General features: G+C 42.8%; 1 long non-coding RNA gene across 1 annotated transcript in view; it reads right to left on the bottom strand.

Moving 5' to 3' along the window:
• Positions 1 to 17,833, bottom strand: part of LOC148148772 (uncharacterized) — a 44,874-nt gene extending 27,041 nt beyond the window's left edge. The window contains exon 1 of the long non-coding RNA XR_015758570.1: positions 17,613 to 17,833. This is a non-coding gene — a long non-coding RNA (uncharacterized LOC148148772). The remainder of the gene's footprint in view (positions 1 to 17,612) is intronic.
• Between the last annotated feature and the right edge of the window lie 351 nt (positions 17,834 to 18,184).

The raw sequence follows: 18,184 nt of genomic DNA, 5'->3' as shown, positions 1-18,184 counted from the left end.
CAAAGTCCTGCACCCAGGCTGAACTGGACTTCACGCACAACCTCCACCTTGCCCTCAAATTCACTTGGTCCATCTCGGACACTCCCGACAGTCTCCAGATGGATGTTTACTACAAACCAATAGACTCTCACAATTACCTGGACTACACTTCCTCCCACCCAGTATCCTGCAAGGACTCCATCCCGTTTTCCTAATTCCTCCACCTCCATTGCATCTGCTCGAATGAGGATACATTCCATTCCCAAGCATCCCAGATGTCCACGTATTTTGAACATGCTTTTTCCCTCTATCATCCAGACAGCCCTCTACCACACTGCCTCCATTCCCTGTTCCACTGCTCTAAACCCCCACCCTCCATATACAATAAAGACAGAGATCCCTTGTTACCTACCACCCCACCAGTCTCTGCATCCAATGCATCATCCTTAAACACTTCTGCCAACTCCAATTAGACTCCACCATCAAGAACATCTTCGCCTCCCCACCCCTCTCTGCCTTTCTCAAGGACTGTTCCTGCCAACAGTCCTTGGTCTGTGCCACTCTTGCCACCAAACCCCGACCTCCCAGGTACCTTCCCCTGCAACTGAGAAAGATGCAAAGCTTGCTGGTACACCACCCCCTCACCTCCATTCAGGGCCCCAAACAGTGCTTCCAGGTGAGACAGAGGTTCCCCTGCCTCTCTTCAAACCTAGTTTATTGCATCAGGTGCTCCCGATGTGGTCTTCTCTACTTCGGGGCGACCAAGCTTAAACTTAGGTAACAGTTCGCTGAACATCTCAACTGGGCCCGAAGGAGCCGACTGGACCTCCCAGTCACCGCCCATTTTAATTCCCCTTCCCATTCCCTTTCCGACATGTCAATCCTTGGCCTCCTCCATTGCCACACATCATCTTGAGTTCACCAATTTCAAATAACATCCCTCCCCATCCCCCAACTCCCTTTCCAACCCGTCCCATCCTTTCCACTGTTCCCAGCCACCAACCAGATTAATTCCTCCCATTGACCAACCAGGTCATACCCTCTGCCGGTCTTCACCTATCCACACCTCACCACCCTGCCCCTGCCACCCCCCATATCTGTAGCTCCCCTTACACCCACCCCCACTCCTGAAGAAGGGTTACACTTAAAAAGTCGATTTCTCCATCTCCTGATGCAGCCTGGCTTGCTGTGTTCTTCCAGCCTCCTGCTTATCTACCTTGGATTCCAGCATCTGCATTTTTTTTTGTCTCTCGATAAGATGAATGGCAAGTGTTTTTGCTTTGGGTGGGGGATTTCAAGATTAGAGGGCATATTTTTAAGGTAAGAGGAGACAGATTTAAAAAAGACATGGGTCATTGTTTTTTGCACAGGGAGTAGTTCATGTGTGGGATGAACTTCCTGAGGAAGTGGTGGATGTGGGTACAGTTACAACATTTAAAAGACATTTAGATAAGTACATGAATAAGAAATGTCTGGACAAACGCAGACTGGTGGGAATGGTTTAGTTTGGGATTATGGTTGGCATGAATTGGTTGGACTGAAGGTTTTATTTCCATGCTATAGGCCTCTATGACTCTAAACATCTAGATCACCCATGTTTTGGAGGAAAGAAAATCTGCCGTCATTACCCTGTCTGATCTATATGTTGACTCCAAATCCAAAATACTGTCTTGATCCACCTCACTTTATTCTTTCATGTACTAGTATTGTAAACACTAAAATAACAAAACAAAAACCGAAAGAACTGCAGATGCTGGAAATGAGAAACAAAAAACAGAAACGAAAATAATCAGTCTCATTTGAGACTTTGTGACCATTAGGAAACCTTAGTGAGAAGTCAGGAACATTCTGACATGTGGATGTTAAATATTTTGACAAGTTAAACTGTCACTATCATGTGTTTTATTGGAACATAAATGTGCATTAACTGCAATGAACCATTATAGATCTCTGTCCCAAACAGTAAGTTGACAATTACATTGATCATCATTGCTTAAGTATTGAGATGGATTAGAATTATTTTTCTATTGGAGAAAGTGCCATCATGCTACACAACGCTGTGGAAAATTGTGGTGGGTAAACTCTACAATATTTTTGACTGTGATGCAAATGTCAGCAGATATTCATCATTTGAAAAGATGCCATGCGATTGAAAGTTTGAAAAAAACCTATCCCCTTGTTGTACTCCACTGATTGATAGACAGACAATCTGATTTGAAATGGAAACAAAACTCCATCTGGTCTTTCAGTTTCTATGAGCTGTAAAGGTATATTTTGATAGCTGTGGACATTGTGAGTGCTTGGCTGAATTTCAAAAGCTATAGAATCACGAGTCTTAGCAGAGTGTTCATATTTAATTTAATGTTTGTTAAAGGATTCTCTGGCTTTGTGTTGAGTGAATAAATATTTGAAACTTTATTGCTGGAACAGCACAGCAGGTCAGGCAGCATCCAGGGAATAGGAGATTCGACGTTTCGGGCACAGGCCCTTCCTCAGGAATGATTCGACGTTTCGGGTAAATATTTGCTTGTTTTTACAAGTATTAACCACTTGAGGGAATTAGTATGCTTGAATGGTTTTAATATATAATTTGTTTTCAGTATGAAATATTTTACAGTTCTAGTAGATTATTTGCACTTTACACACTGAGGTAAGCCCAGAGTGGATACTAGTGAATGACTGTTGTAGATAAATGGGGTGAATGAAGTGAGCTTGGGGACAGGGGGAAAGGGGTTGCCTGAGGAGTACGTGTGGGCATGAAGGGATTCTGGTCCTGGAAATAGTTGGGATTTGAGGTGTGAGGTTTGGGGTAAAAGAACAATGTTAGGAGCTGGGCTGGTCCCCCAGATGCAAGGTGGATCTCCTAACCAGCTCACTTCTGCATCCACATTACAGCTTGCAAAACCCCAGACTTCCCAATCACTTCACTCAGACAAAAAAAAAATGATGGGAATAGAGCTTGAGACAGGGGTTTGGGTTTCAGAAATCAGGAGCTGCCCTGACTCACATTTCCTGGCCTGTGATGAAAAATCTATGGCCCTGTAAAATCCAGTGTGGCACAATGGCTCAGTGTTTAGTGCTGCTGCCTCATAGTGCCAGGGATCCACATTTGATTCCACCCTTGGGTGACTGTGTGGAGGTTGCACATTCTCTCTGTGTCTGGGTGAGTTTCCTCCCACTCTCCAAAGAGGTGCAAGTTAGGTGGGTTAGCCATGCTAAATTGCCCATAGTGTCCAGGGATATGCAAGCTAGCTGGACTATCCATGGAAAATGCAGGGTCACAGAGATGGGGTCTGGGTGGGATGCTCTTTGGAGGGTTGGTGTGGACTTGATGAGCCAAATAGTCTGTTTCCACACTCTAAGGATCCTATGTTCTAATATTAAATATGTGGTTTGGAGCTGATGAAGGTGTTTTACTACTGCAAATGTGGTATATAAATGCAAGTTGTTGTTGTTGTGACAGGGTCAGAGGTGACTCAATCCATTGGCGCTATCATCTGTGCCCTTCGTTGTAATTGCAGTGTCAACTTGGGAGGTCATGCGGGATTCTAATTTTCTAAATTGTCACGAAAAGTTTGTAAATAATGCAGGTGTAAAGGGCACTGTGCTGTGCAGAGATTACCAAACAGATTATAGTGGTCCCAAGTTTAGTGTGTGTTTGTGCTGTGTTCAGGAGAGTGCCAATCAGTCAAGTGTTACCATTGGTTTCAAGGTCCCTGCTTTAAAGGAGAGAGAAATTACTGTCCAGTGATCACTGCTGGAAAATTGCAATCATCAGCAAATGATTGGAATATGTGATTGAGTTAACCAAGGCCGAAATCACTACATTGTGGAAAGGAGGGAAGTTGGGGGTGGGTGTGTGGTGATTGGCACGGGCTCAGCAGTGAGAAACCTAGTCAGGCAGAAAGAAAATGCTGACACACACAAACAGGTGAGTTGTTTTTCAAGAATCTTGGCAAGCCTTAATGAAAATGAGAGGCAGCCTAAAGGTCTGGGAACTTTCTAGCACAAGGAGAGGCTAAAGTTCAAACTCACTCTCACTGAAAACAAAGGGAGCTTTAACTTTGACTGTTTCTCACTTATTATCTGATGATCCTGTGACCTTGTGTTTCCTTTATATACAGCTGGCTGCACAGTGGAGATCTAGTATATTACCATCAGTGAAATTTTACTTTGTTCTTTGATCTGGTTCACTGTATCTTAAATTGAAAAACAAGTCAATTCCCATAATTGAAACACAAACTCTTAAAGGCGTGATGTCCAATAGGCTAGTTTTCAGAACTTAGTGATTATTTTGTGCCTACATATTTTTATTGAGGCACCCAGAAATTCAAAGCCTTTTGACAGAGGTGGATGGCAACAGGAGTGAGAGGCAATGAATTTTCATAAGGTATTGAGTCGAATAATGTCTCTGCCTTGTTCAGACTGCCTTTGAATTTATCTTGAACCGAATGCCCTCAAAAAAGGACAGGAGGAGAGAGAGGATGCCATACACTGGAACCTCCACTAGCCCCACCTTGGGGAGGGAGGGGTGGGGGGGGGGGGGGGGGGGGGGGATGTGAGTAGTACTTTAAAGTTGGCAGTATTAATAAAGGCTGACTTTCTACAGCAGTCAGTTTAAATGTGATAATTTGATGTGATGAAAGCAGCCAGACTGGAAAAAAAAGCCATATTATTCCCCATTATTTGGCTGGGCCTGTCTCCACTGGCACACAAACAGTATTGTTTCTTCCCTCAACAACTCTGGCATAAATCATAAACACAAGTTTCTCACTCTCTGCCTGAATTCTGCTTCCAGTCAAAATTACCCTTTGAGAATTTGCAAATGTGCTGACTTGTTTATTTGTTACGGAACACACACACACACACATATAATATATCGAGTCTTAGAGATGTACTTTACGGAAACAGACTCTTCGCTCCAACTTGTCCATGCCAACCAGATATCGTAAATTAATCTAGTCCCAGTTGCCAGCATTTGGCCCATATCCCTCCAAACCCTTCCCATTCACATACCCATCCAGACGCTTTTTAAATGCTGCATTTGTACCAGCCTCCACTTCCTCTGGCAACTCATTCCAAACACACACCACCCTCTGCCTGAAAAAGATGCCCCTTAGGTCCCTTTCAAATCTTTTCCTTCTCACTTTAAACCTACGCCCTCTAGTTTTGGACTCCCTCATTGCAGGAAAAAGACCTTGTCTATTTACCCTAACCTTGCCCCTCATGATTTTATAAGCCTCTAAAGGTCACCCCTCAGCCTCCAACGCTCAAGGGAAAATAACGTCGATCTATTCAGCCTCTCTCTATAACTCAAAACCTCCAAGCCTGGCATCATCCTTGTAAATCATTTTTGAACCCTTTAAAGTTTCACAACATCCTTCCTATAGCAGGGAGACCAGAAATGCATGCAGTATTCCAAAAGTGGCCTAACCAGTGTCCTATACAGCTGCAACATGAACTTCCAACTCCCAATATACAGAGGCAGGTGCATATATATGTGCATGTGTGTGGCCACATATTTGGGCCATGTCTGCATTTACTTATATATATATATATATATATATATATATATATCCATATTATTTGATTATTTAATTATATGTCTCCATATTGTTTGTTTATTGTTGTAACTACTTGCTTACAACAACAAAAAGCCAAGTTCCTTTTTTTAATGATATTTGAATTTATATTTGCGAGTGTTTGCATTTCTGCATGTGTGTGCACCATTTGCAACAGCCCCAGGCAAAACACCTGGATTTGCCCAGGAACATCACACTCTAGTGAGCATTAAAGATTCTGCACAGTCTGGCTTGGTAATAAAAATTGCTTTGTCATCATAGTGATACAAGTTTCACAGAATTAAGTTCATAAAACTGGATATAAATCTAAATGTTCTTTTCCTGACTCTCCTATTGAAATAAAGAAAAGAATATCACCCATCACATCATTCCTATACGATTGTCTTTTTTTAAGAAGAAATGCTTGACATCAATCTTAAATTTTTTATCACTATTTTAAACTTGAGTCTCCCATCACCCCCATCACTGCTGTCCCTCAACCACTATTTTCTGTTCACCCATTAAGATTTTGTGGACTCTAGCTTTACTATTTATACATGTGTTAGTGGAGACTATTATTCAAAAAATATAAAGTAGACAAATCAGAGCATCGTGAAGGAGGCTGAAGTATAATTTTTCAAATTTCTGTGAACGGGAAAATAGAATGGGAGTGGCAACTGTGATGCCTCTTTCAAAAAAAAACAATACAGAAATAAGCCAGGAACTACAGAGCTTGCATAACTCGCAGGTCATTGTTGTGCAACTCTTAATGATTGTAGAGAATTGATATAGATTTAGGTATTAAGGGAAAAATGAGACTGAAATCTGGCTCCGATGCACCAGCAGCATATGAGAGTTTTTGATATCTTTGTCAACATGCTCCCTCACTAATGAGGAGGTGATTCAATCCTTTGCAGTATGTAGGATCTTGCTGTGTGCAAATTGTGACTGTGTGTCCCTCCATAACAATGATGGCTGAATACCAAAAGTAATCAATTGGCTGCAACATGTGACATTCTGAAGACATGATACATGTCTATAGGTATGCTTTTCTGAATCTAACATCAGGGGGATACATGCCAAGTGTTTGCAACTGGCAGAGTACTGATGCATCTAGATTCGACAGCTGTCTTGTTAGCGTGGGCTAACACATTCATGCATTCCCAATGGAAAGCTCACTTCACTTTCATGTTGCGGATTTCTCAAGAGTCTAAGACATTATTGATGGTACATCTGTGGCTCTCAATTTACTTTTCCTTGAACACAGAGGAATTTCAAGTCATTAACACGTGACCAATTTATTATCAATTGGATTGATATCTTCTTGGGGATTAAGGCTATGCTGCCTCATTCATTAGAACTATGTTTGGTACTCCTGCCATTGAAGATTGTGGTTTCAATCCCTCCAGCAGAAATTTAAGCCCGTAATCCAGACGATATGCTGGTGAAGCGGGGCTGCAATTTCAGAGGTAATGTCTTTGATTGAGAGGGGTTCCACTTACTCTACATAAGTCTAATGGACATAAAAGATCTCATGATGTGACTATAAAGAGCAGAGGAGTTCTTTATGGAGTCTTCCTCAGTTATGTACCTTAATCCACATTACAACAGACTTTCTGGTTATTATCTCACTGCTATTTGTTCATCTTTATTGTGTGCAAATTGGTTTCTGTGTTTCCTATAATACGACAAGAATTATACTTCAAAAGTATGAATTGACTGTAAAGTGATTTGGGATGTCCTGAATATAAATGCAAGCTTTTTTTCCACTATCCTGTAACCATTCACGCTCTAAATAATGCTGAAACCACAGTCTACACTAACATAAAGGCGTCCTGCAGCATCTAATATCTGTACTTGTGATGAACGTGTGGGAAGTGCTTCTTGCAAGTTGCTGTGATGTGTCAGCCTCTGCAGTTCCATTTGTTCTCACCTCAGGCAGGTTTTGATGTGCTTTTCTGTCATACGTTTGGCTGCAGAAGGGTGGGCCGGGGACGCCTCTGCCTTCCTGCCGCTGTTCTGGTTAAGTCAATAGCAGCGCTTCCTGACCCATCACCAACTGAGGCAAATAGTGGTCACCTTAGGGCTCCATCTTGTCCCAGTGGCGATGCCCCAGTAACAGGTAGTGATGTACCATTCATCCCTTGGTGATCCTGGGTTTCAGATAGGCATAGTATCTTCAGAAGTCATACCACGCTTTCAGAAGTGATGTGCCTGCAGCTCTTGGATGGCAGGATTTCCATGTCTGAGGTGCCGCACTGCTGCCCAGTAAAGTGCCCGGATTGACACTATGAACCTCTTCAGTAGTTTATGGATCTCTTTTGGGCAAGACCCCTGCTGCTTACATCAAATATAGTGCACCATGGGATGAAAATTTGTGATGCATCCTCAAGATAACACCTTTAACGAGAGGTTACACCGCAACATATTTTGCTGGTCACAGGTCGGCTGAACAAGGACAGTTCTTGGTAAAAGTGAATGCAGCAAGAGGATAATTAATGGAGAAATCTTGTTGCCCTCAAATTCACCTTCACTAATACTTGCTGAAAAAAGATTGTCTGCGTCAATGGTTTCTTATTGGATGAGCTGTTTAATGATTGCTCCCTTGCCTATGCTGGTCCATTCCCTGTAATTAAAAGCTGACCCTTTGACCAATCTGTTCTAGTGAGACTTGGTGTCAAATTTTGTTTGATAATACTCCTGTAAAGTGCTTTGGGGCACTTTACCACAACTAGATGTACATTGTTATTCATTGTGAACAGTGTTGGCCTGTAAGCAGAACACATTTAGCAAGATATTATCAACTACCCACACACACTGCACCCCTGTGTTTTGATCACCGCCTCCAGTGATAAGCTTTGTTAGGTAGATGGCATGGTACTTCTTTTGACAATTTAATTTGTGAGTGCTAACTGCTATGTACAAGAGATTACAAAAAATTTGACTGTCATCCTTTTTATGAGTAATGTGAAAGGAATAGATGGTCTCTGGATGCTGTGTCTTGGAGTGCAGAACAAATTCCACTCCATTAATGGATGCTTTCAATGGAGAAGGATCATGTTTGTATACAAAAGAAGGTCCAGTTACTTTAGCTGTTCTCCTGCTAGTCCAAATACTTTTAAGAATAAAGTCTTTTTGATTCCAATAAGTTCACACTTGCATTTTCTGTTCTGTTTTGATAGGGATCTAATTTGTAGTTAATGAAAGGATTGTCCTGTTGCAGCAGAATCTCCAAAGAATCCAAGCCAAGCGCCAAAGTATCCCTCATTACATGAAGCTTGGAAAGAAGCAGCCTTCATCCAGCCGTTACAAAAGAACTGCTGACTTGTTCAAATTTTGAACCTTGGAGCTCCCAGCTGATCTCTCTGTACACTTTACCCTGCCTGCAGGAATATATGGAAATGAAACAAGGGGATCTGTCTCACAAAATTCGTTGAAGGCATCCGTCCCTGCTGCCAACTGTTCTGGCTGCCTTCCCTTCCCAAACAAACAAACAAAAAAGTTCCCAAATTTTCTTTCTCCCGAAGACAATGTCCCTTTAAATACGATGTGTACTGAAGGCTTTCTTCTCCCTGCAACCACTCATAATAAATGAAGTTTTTCTTCTCTAGGCCTCTAGGCATTTAATGGATATTGACCTCTCATTCAAGGCAAGGTCTTTGCTTTATTTAAACAAATATAGCACTTCAGCATCTGTGTACTGACTGATAAAAATCTTTATTGCTACCTTACATACAGATGGTTTTTATGACATTATACTAACTGAAACAATTCACTATCTGAGTGTACCAAGTATTTTTTATATAAGTTGCAATTAGAAGCAGTTCCCTCTTGTTCTTTTCAACAATACCGACGATGAACAGGTGGCATGATTTAAAAGCCTTACCTCACAGTTCAATTGCCATTGCAGCCTATGTAAATATTCTATCAAGTAGATGATGGGAAAATAATTGGAAATCCTAAACACATTCAGTAAGTGAAGCTGGAAATATCATCAGTTCATGAAAATTATGTACATCAACCCAGTATTATAAGTTTGATTAGCCTTACGCATCCCAATTCTTTCCTGCTGCTTATGTTGTAGGTGTGGTAATTTTATATTGCACGTTAATACCAAGGAACCTTTTAGTATTTATAGACCCTTGGTGAATGGAGGAACAATAACCTAGAGGAATTATCACTGGACTGTTAATCCAGAAACCCAGATAATGTTTTGGGGACCCAGGTTCAAATCCCACCATGGCAGATGGTGAAATTTGAATTCAGTAAGAATCTGGAATTAGGAGTCTAATGATTGATCATGAATCCATTGTCAACTGTTAGAAAAACCCATCTAGTTTCACTAATGTCCTTTAGGGAAGGAAACTATGATCCTTACCTGGTCTGGCCTACAAGTGACTCCAGATTTACGGCAATGTAGTTGACTCTTAACTGCCCTCTGGGCATTTAGGGATAGGCAATGAATGCTGGACTGGACCATGAACTAGTGAAAAAAAGCTGATATGACTACATGAGCAAATTTACTCTTTGCTAGCTTGACCATTTACAATGGAGATCTGCCATTCCCACTTGCATAATAGGCAAGTACCTCAACCCAATATTCAGATATTGTGTCACCGTTACCCTGCGTACTGTGTGATGGGAATGTGGAGACACACTTTACTTGCACTGGTCATGAGTAACCCACTGGTCAGGCCAACCCAGCATTTAAAGACAAGAACCCCCAACACGGGGCCTGAAAATGACTAATTTGGTTTTGTAGGCTGCATCTGGCTGCTAAATAAACTGTTCTGTCCTCAATGCTTCTGTCCCAGAGGGAATAGTTCATTTTAATCTACTGCTCTCTCCTTCAATTATCAAAGTAGGAAGGGATATATACCAAATGCAATGATAAAGACGGCACACAACCCCTCTTCTTCCTTAGAAGGCTAAGGAAATTTGGCATGTCCATATGGATCCTAGCCAGCATTTACAGATGCACCATAGAAAGCATTCTATTTGGATGCTTTATGGCTTGATAAAGCAACTGCTCTGCCCAGGACTGTAAGAAACTACAGAAAGTTGTGAACACAGTCAAGTCCATTACAAAAGCCAATCTTCCATCCATTGAGTCAAGCTAGAGAAGTGATTGCTGGGCCTCTTGCTGAGATATTTTATCATCGATAGTCACTGGTGAGGTGCCGGAAGACTGGAGATTGGCTCACATGGTGCCACTGTTTAAGAAGGGTGGTAAGGGTAAGCCAGGGAACTATAGACCAGTGAGCCTGATGTCGGTGGTAGGCAAGTTGTTGGAGGGAATTCTGAGGGATAGGATGTATATGTATTTGGAAAGGCAAGGACTGATTAGGGATAGTCAACATGGCTTTGTGCATGGGTAATCATGTCTCACAAACTTGATTGAGTTTTTTGAAGAAGTAACAAAGAGGAGTGATGAGGACAGAGCAATAGATGTGATCTATATGGACTTCAGTAAGGTGTTTGACAAGGTTCCCCATGGGAGACTGATTAGCAAGGTTAGATCTCATGGAATACAGGGAGTACTAGCCATTTGGATGCAGAACTGACTCAAAAGTAGAAGACAGAGGGTGGTGGTGGAGGGTTGTTTTTCACACTGGAGGCCTGTGACAGTGGAGTGCCACAAGGATCGGTGCTGGATCCTCTACTTTTTGTCATTTACATAAATGATTTGGATGTGAGCATAAGAGGTACAGTTAGTAAGTTTGCAGATGACACCAAAATTGGAGGTGTAGGGTTACCTCAGATTTGCAACAGGATCTTGACCAGATGGGCCAATGGAATGAGAAGTGGCAGATGGAGTTTAATTTAGATAAATGCGAGGTGCTGCATTTTGGGAAAGCAAATCTTAGCAGGACTTATACACTTAATGGTAAGGTCCTAGGGAGCGTTGCTGAACAAAGAGACCTTGGAGTGCAGGTTCATAGCTCCTTGAAAGTGGAGTCACAGGTAGATAGGATAGTGAAGAAAGCATTTGGTATGCTTTCTTTTATTGGTCAGAGTATTGAGTACAGGAGTTGGGAGGTCATGTTGTGGTTTATAGTGCATTGTTTAATCCACTGTTGGAATATTACGTGCAATTCTGGTCTCCTTCCTATCAGAAAGATGTTGTGAAACTTGAAAGGGTTCAGAAAAGGTTTGCAAGGATGTTGCCAGGGTTGGAGGATTTGAGCTATAAAGAGATGCTAAACAGGCTAGGGCTGTTTTCACTGAAACGTCGGAGGCTGAGGGGTGACCTTATAGAGGTTTACAAAATTATGAGAGACATGGATAGGGTAAATAGACAAAGTCTTTTCCCTGCTGTCAGGGAGTTCAGAACTAGAGGGCATAGGTTTAGGGTGAAAGAGGAAAGATATAAAAGAGACCTAAGGGGCAACTTTTTTACACAGTGGGTGGTAAGTGTGTGGAATGAGCTGCCAGAGGAAGTGGTGGAGGCTGGTACAATTGCAACATTTAAGAGGCATTTGGATGAGTGTATGAATAGGAAGGGTTTGGAGGGATATGGGCCGGATGCTGGCAGCGGGACTAGATTGAGTTAGGATATCTGGTTGGCATGGACGGGTTGGACTTTTTCGCAGCAGAGAGCGGCGGGAGCTGGGTGGAAGTTCAGACGGAGCGCAAAGCCGGTCGGGAAGGTAAGTGATTGCTATATAAAGAACTTACCTCGACGCCAACGGTCTTTTCGCAGCAGAGAGCGGCGGGAGCTGGGCGGAAGTTCAGATGGAGCGCAAAGCCGGTCGGGAAGGTAAGTGATTGCTATTAGAGTGGGTGTGTTCTAAATCCCAGGTCCTACAAAGTAGGGTCTCCCTCCCTCCCTCCTCCTCTAACCTTAATTAAGAGTCCACAGACATGCCACAAAAAGAGGGTCGAAGGAAGTTTAGATTGAAGAGTGAGGCTTCAGCTCACGAATCTTTGATAAGGAGGTTGTGTGAAGTGATTACACCACAGTTGAAGAGGGTGAAGACATGACTGCCCAGCTGGTTCAGTGTGCTACGTGCTTGATGTGGGAGGTCAACGACTCTGGTGTGTCTGGCTCGTATATGTGTGGAAAATGTGTGCACATTCAGCAATTGACTGAGCATATTGCAGCGCTGACGAAAGAACTCGAAGACCTTAGGCTCATCCGAGAGAACGAGATCTTTCTGGACAAGACCTTCAGCGATGTTATTACACCAATCATGCCAGAAGAGAGCAGAAGAGAGCAGACGATGAGGAAGGCGGAGAGGAGACAGGTGCAAGAGACCCCGGGAAAAGTACCTGTCAGGAACAAGTTGGAGCTTTTGGAAACAGAGATTGATGACACTGCCAGTTCGCAAGGCAGCCAAGTTTGTCAAACAAACGTTGCCGCAGAGGCAGTGCGGAAGAGTCGGACATCGCACAGAGCCGTGGTAATAGGGGACTCCATCGTGAGAGGAACTGACCGGGTTTTTTGTGGCAGCAGACGGGATTTAAGGATGTTGTGGTGCCTTCCTGGTGCTAGAGTGAAAGACATCGCAGACAGAGTGCAGGAAATCCTCAAGGATGAGGGGGTGAAGAGCCAGAGGTGGTGGTACATGTTGGCACAAATGATGTCGGGAAGAAGAGGAAGAACATACTACAGCGAGACTTCGGAGAACTAGGAAGAAGGCTGAAAAGCAGGATGTCCAAGGTGGTTATCTCCGGTTTGCTTCCAGTTCCTCGGGCTAGTGTGGCCAGAAACAGGGAGATAATGGACTTGAACGTGTGGTTGGGGAACTGGTGCAGGAAGCAAGGATTTAAGTTCTTGGATCACTGGGGTATATTTTGTGGTAAGCATAAATTCTACAAGAGAGACGGCTTGCACCTTAATAGGTTAGGGACCAGCATTCTGGCAGGCAGGTTTTCTACTGCAGCACCGCTACATTTAAACTAAGTAGCGGGGGGGAGGGGACAAGCTGGATGTTTAAAAAGGAAATTGAAGGGAAAGTTAGAACAAGAGAAGTCAAGAAAGACAACTGTATCAATGAGGCAGAAAACTCGGAAAGGCATCATGCTGTAAGGTTGAGTGAAATAAGGGTTGATGGGAAGGGTGAGAGCAGTAACAAATTAAAAATACTATACATGAATGCACGAAGCATTAGACATAAGATGGATGAGCTTGAGGCTCTTTTGGAAATTGGCAGATACGATATTGTGGGGATAACTGAGACGTGGCTTCAAGTGGACAGGGCCTGGGAAATGAATATTCAAAGCTACACGTGCTATCGTAAGGACAGACTGACGGGCAGAGGGGCCTTGTTGGTAAGGGACGATATTCAGTCCCTTGCGCGGGGGGACCTAGAATCAGGGGATGTAGAGTCAGTGTGGATAGAGCTTCGAAATACTAAGGGTAAAAAGACCCTCTTGGGAGTCATCTACAGGCCCCCAAACAGTAGTCTGGATGTCGGATGTAAGTTAAATCAGGAGCTGAAATTGGCCTGTCGCAAAGATGTCACTAAAGTTGTTATGGGGGATTTTAACATGAAGGTAGACTGGGAGAATCAGGATGGTAAGGGTCCTCAAGAAAGAGACTTTGTAGAGTGTCTCAGAGATGGATTCTTAGAGCAGCTGGTGCTGGAGCCGACCAGGGAGAAGGCAATTCTGGATCTGGTATTGTGTAACGAACCAGAATTGGTCAGAGACCTCGAAGTGAAGGAGCCATTGGGAAGTAGTGACCATAATACAATAAGCTTCAATCTGCAATTTGAGAGGGAGAAAGTACAGTCGGAAGTGATAGTACTTCTGTTGAATAAAGGGAACTATGGAGCTATGAGGGAGGAGCTGGCCAAAGTTCAATGGTGCAATACCTTAGCAGGGATGACCGTGGAGGAACAATGGCGGATATTTCTATGTATAATGCAGAAGTTGCAGGATCAGTTCATTCATAAAAGGAAGAAAGATCCCAGGAGGAGGCATGGGCGGCCATGGCTGACGAGGGAAGTTAAGAAACATATAAAGTTAAAAGAGAAAAAGTATAACATAGCTAAGATAAGTGGGAAAACTGAGGACTGGGAAGCTTTTAAAGAGCAACAGAGGATTACTAAGAAGGAAATACGCAGAGGAAAAATGAGGTACGAAGGTAAACTGGCCAAGAATATTAAGGAGGATAGTAAAAGCTTTTTTAGGTATGTGCAAGGCAAAAAAATTGTTAGGACAAAAATTGGGCCCTTGAAGACAGAAACAGGGGAATATATTACTAGGAACAAAGAAATGGCAGAGAAATTAAATGGGTACTTCAGATCTGTGTTCACTGGGGAAGACACAAACAATCTCCCTGAGGTAACAGTGGCTGAAGGACCTGAACTTAAGGGAATTTATATTTGCCAGGATTTGGTGTTGGAGAGACTGTTAGGTCTGAAGGTTGATAAGTCTCCGGGGCCTGATGGTCTGCATCCCAGGGTACTGAAGGAGGTGGCTCGGGAAATCGTGGATGCGTTGGTGATTATTTTCCAGAGTTCAATAGATTCGGGGTCGGTTCCTGAGGATTGGAGGGTGGCTAATGTTATACCACTTTTTAAGAAAGGTGGGCGAGAGAAAGCAGGAAATTATAGACTAGTTAGTCTGACCTCAGTGGTGGGAAAGATGCTGGAGTCTATTATAAAGGATGAAATTACTGCACATCTGGATAGTAGTAACAGGATAGGACAGAGTCAGCATGGATTTATGAAGGGGAAATCATGATTGACTAATCTTCTTGAATGTTTTGAGAATGTAACTCTGATAGACGAGGGAGATCCAGTAGATGTAGTGTACCTGGACTTTCAGAAAGCTTTTGACAAAGTCCCACACAGGAGGTTAGTGAGTAAAATTAGGACGCATGGTATTGGGGGCAAAGTACTAGATTGGATTGAAAATTTTGGCTAATAGGAAACAAAGGGTAGTGATAAACAGCTCCATTTCGGAATGGCAGGCAGTGACCAGTGGGGTACCGCAGGGATCCGTGCTGGGACCGCAGCTTTTTACAATATATGTTAATGATATAGAAGATGGTATCAGCAATAACATTAGCAAATTTGCTGATGATACAAAGCTGGGTGGCAGGGTGAAATGTGATGAGGATGTTAGGAGATTACAGGGTGACCTGGACAAGTTAAGTGAGTGGGCAGATGCATGGCAGATGCAGTTTAATGTGGATAAATGTATGGTTATCCACTTTGGTGGCAAGAATAGGAAGGCAGACTACTACCTCAATGGAATCAATTTATGTAAAGGGGCAGTACAGAGAGATCTGGGTGTTCTTGTACACCAGTCAATGAAGGCAAGCATGCAGGTACAGCAGGTAGTGAAGAAGGCTAATAGCATGCTGGCCTTCATAACAAGAGGAATTGAGTATAGAAGCAAAGAGGTGCTTCTGCAGCTTTACAGGGCCCTGGTGAGACCACACCTGGAGTACTGTGTGCAGTTCTGGTCTCCAGATTTGAGAAAAGACATTCTGGCTATTGAGGGAGCGCAGTGTAGATTCACGAGGTCAATTCCTGGAATGGCAGGATTACTTTACACTGAAACACTGAAGCGACTGGGCTTGTATACCCTTGAGTTTCGAAGACTGAGAGGGGATCTGATTGAGACATATAAGATTATGAAAGGATTGGACACTCTGGCAGTAGGAAACATATTTCCACTGATGGATGAGTGCCGAGCCAGAGGACACAGCTTAATAATACGGGGTAGACCATTTAGGACAGAGCTCAGGAGAAACTTCTTCACCCAGAGAGTGGTGGCTGTGTGGAATGCTCTGCCCCAGAGGGCAGTGGAGGCCCACTCTCTGGATTCATTTAAGAAAGAGTTGGATAGAGCTCTCAAAGATAGTGGAATCAAGGGTTATGGAGATAAGGCAGGAACAGGATACTGATTAGGAATGATCAGCCATGATTATATTGAATGGCGGTGCAGGCTCGAAGGGCTGAATGGCCTACTCCCGCACCTATTGTCTATTGTCTATTGTCTGTTTCCATGCTGTACATCTCTATGAGGAGAAAGTGAGGACTGCAGATGCTGGAGACCAGAGTTGAAAAATGTGATACTGGAAAAACACAGCAAGCCAAGCAGCATCCGAGGAGCAGGAGAATCAATGTTTCGGGCATAAGCCCTTCTTCAGGAATCCTGATTCCTGAAGAAGGGCTTATACCCGAAACGTCGATTCTCCTGCTCCTCGGATGCTGCCTGGCCTGCTGTGTTTATCCAGCATCATATTTTCAATTCTGTACATCTCTATGACTCCATCTACACTTCTCATTGCCATGAAAATGTAGCCAATATTGTCAAAGGTCTCTCCCACCCCGGTTATAATCTCTTCCAATCTCTTCTGTCAGGTAGAAGATAAAAAAGCTTAAACATGCATACCAACAAGTTCAAGAACAGCTTCTTCCCTGCTGTTAGTGGACCTCTGAATGGACCTCTCAAATTTCAAATCTAATGTTGATCTTGCTTTTTGTACAACTTTGTTTTAGCCATAATCTTGTAATCCTCGCTTTTTCCAATCACCCAATGACCTTTATTTCTTGTATGTAATGATCTGCTGTACTGCATGCAAAACAAAACATTTCTCTGTATTTAAGTACATCTGACAATAATAAATCAAATCAAATCTAATATGATCTGAATGAAACTAAGATGTACGTAGTTGCCAAAAACCATTGGACCCATTTGTTCTTCCTCAGATGTGAAGAGTGATCATTAAAAACAGGTTGAGAGGAATGATACAATCCATGAGATTGCAATATTGTATACTCCAGACGTAGGCCGTAAGGTTTTGTTGTACCCTTAGGCCTTGATATCAGCTGTAACAAACAAGAATCTGACTCCCCTCATCAGTTCATTTGTTGCCGTGACTCTCATTCCCTCTGTCTCCTGATGTGTATGTGACTGAGTCCACAAGGCACACAATTTTTGTAAAGTACAGGGAATTTAGATACTTAATGTATCTCAATGAGATCATAGACTCTAAATAGCAGCTGCTTCACTACCAGTGCAGCTTTTCACATGTATCGTATGCTACCTTTCTTCCCTGGCTATTACAGCTAAGCAACAAATGAGACACATCCAAATGTTATACCTTACCAGATAATGCACGGAAGGTGATGTTGAGCCTATTGTACCAGATAAGTAAGTTTTTATCCAGTATGTGTTTGACCAAATTGCCTTTTATTGTTAGTAATATCCTTAAATCTGAAGCTCCAGTGTAACCGGGAAAGTACACGGTCGACAAAAGGTTACATTTTCTTTTGTTGTTCTTCCAGCTGTCTATAGATGCACATTAGCAGCTCTCCACAGCAGGAGCCCCTTCCACATATCCTGTCTTATTTGAGCACAACACCATGATGCATCCTGGCCAAGTTATTTTACACTGCAGTAAGCAGCTTTCCAATCAGTTTTCTATAATGCAGGCACACAACCAGCTTGTTTAATCCTCCCAGGAGAAGAAAAGGCTTAGTCACATAAACCTCTGCCCCATTCACTCCAATGAACAATATCAGCCTTTGTACTGTATCTAAGCTGAAATTTTAAATTAATGTTAAGGTCATCCCAATTATGCATTGTTTACAAAGTTCATAATTTTGCATGTGGACAAATCATGTACTGAGGGAGGGTGGAGAGTGTGAAAGTGGAACAGAAAATAGTGAAATCAGCAA

Source organism: Chiloscyllium plagiosum, unplaced genomic scaffold (genome assembly GCF_037043375.1).
Source record: "Chiloscyllium plagiosum isolate Xiang-an unplaced genomic scaffold, Cpla_swu_hap1 HiC_scaffold_11, whole genome shotgun sequence".
NCBI lineage: Eukaryota > Metazoa > Chordata > Chondrichthyes > Orectolobiformes > Hemiscylliidae > Chiloscyllium > Chiloscyllium plagiosum.
The sequence above is the reverse complement of the archived record's forward strand: the minus strand, read 5'-3'. Positions and strand labels throughout refer to the sequence as shown.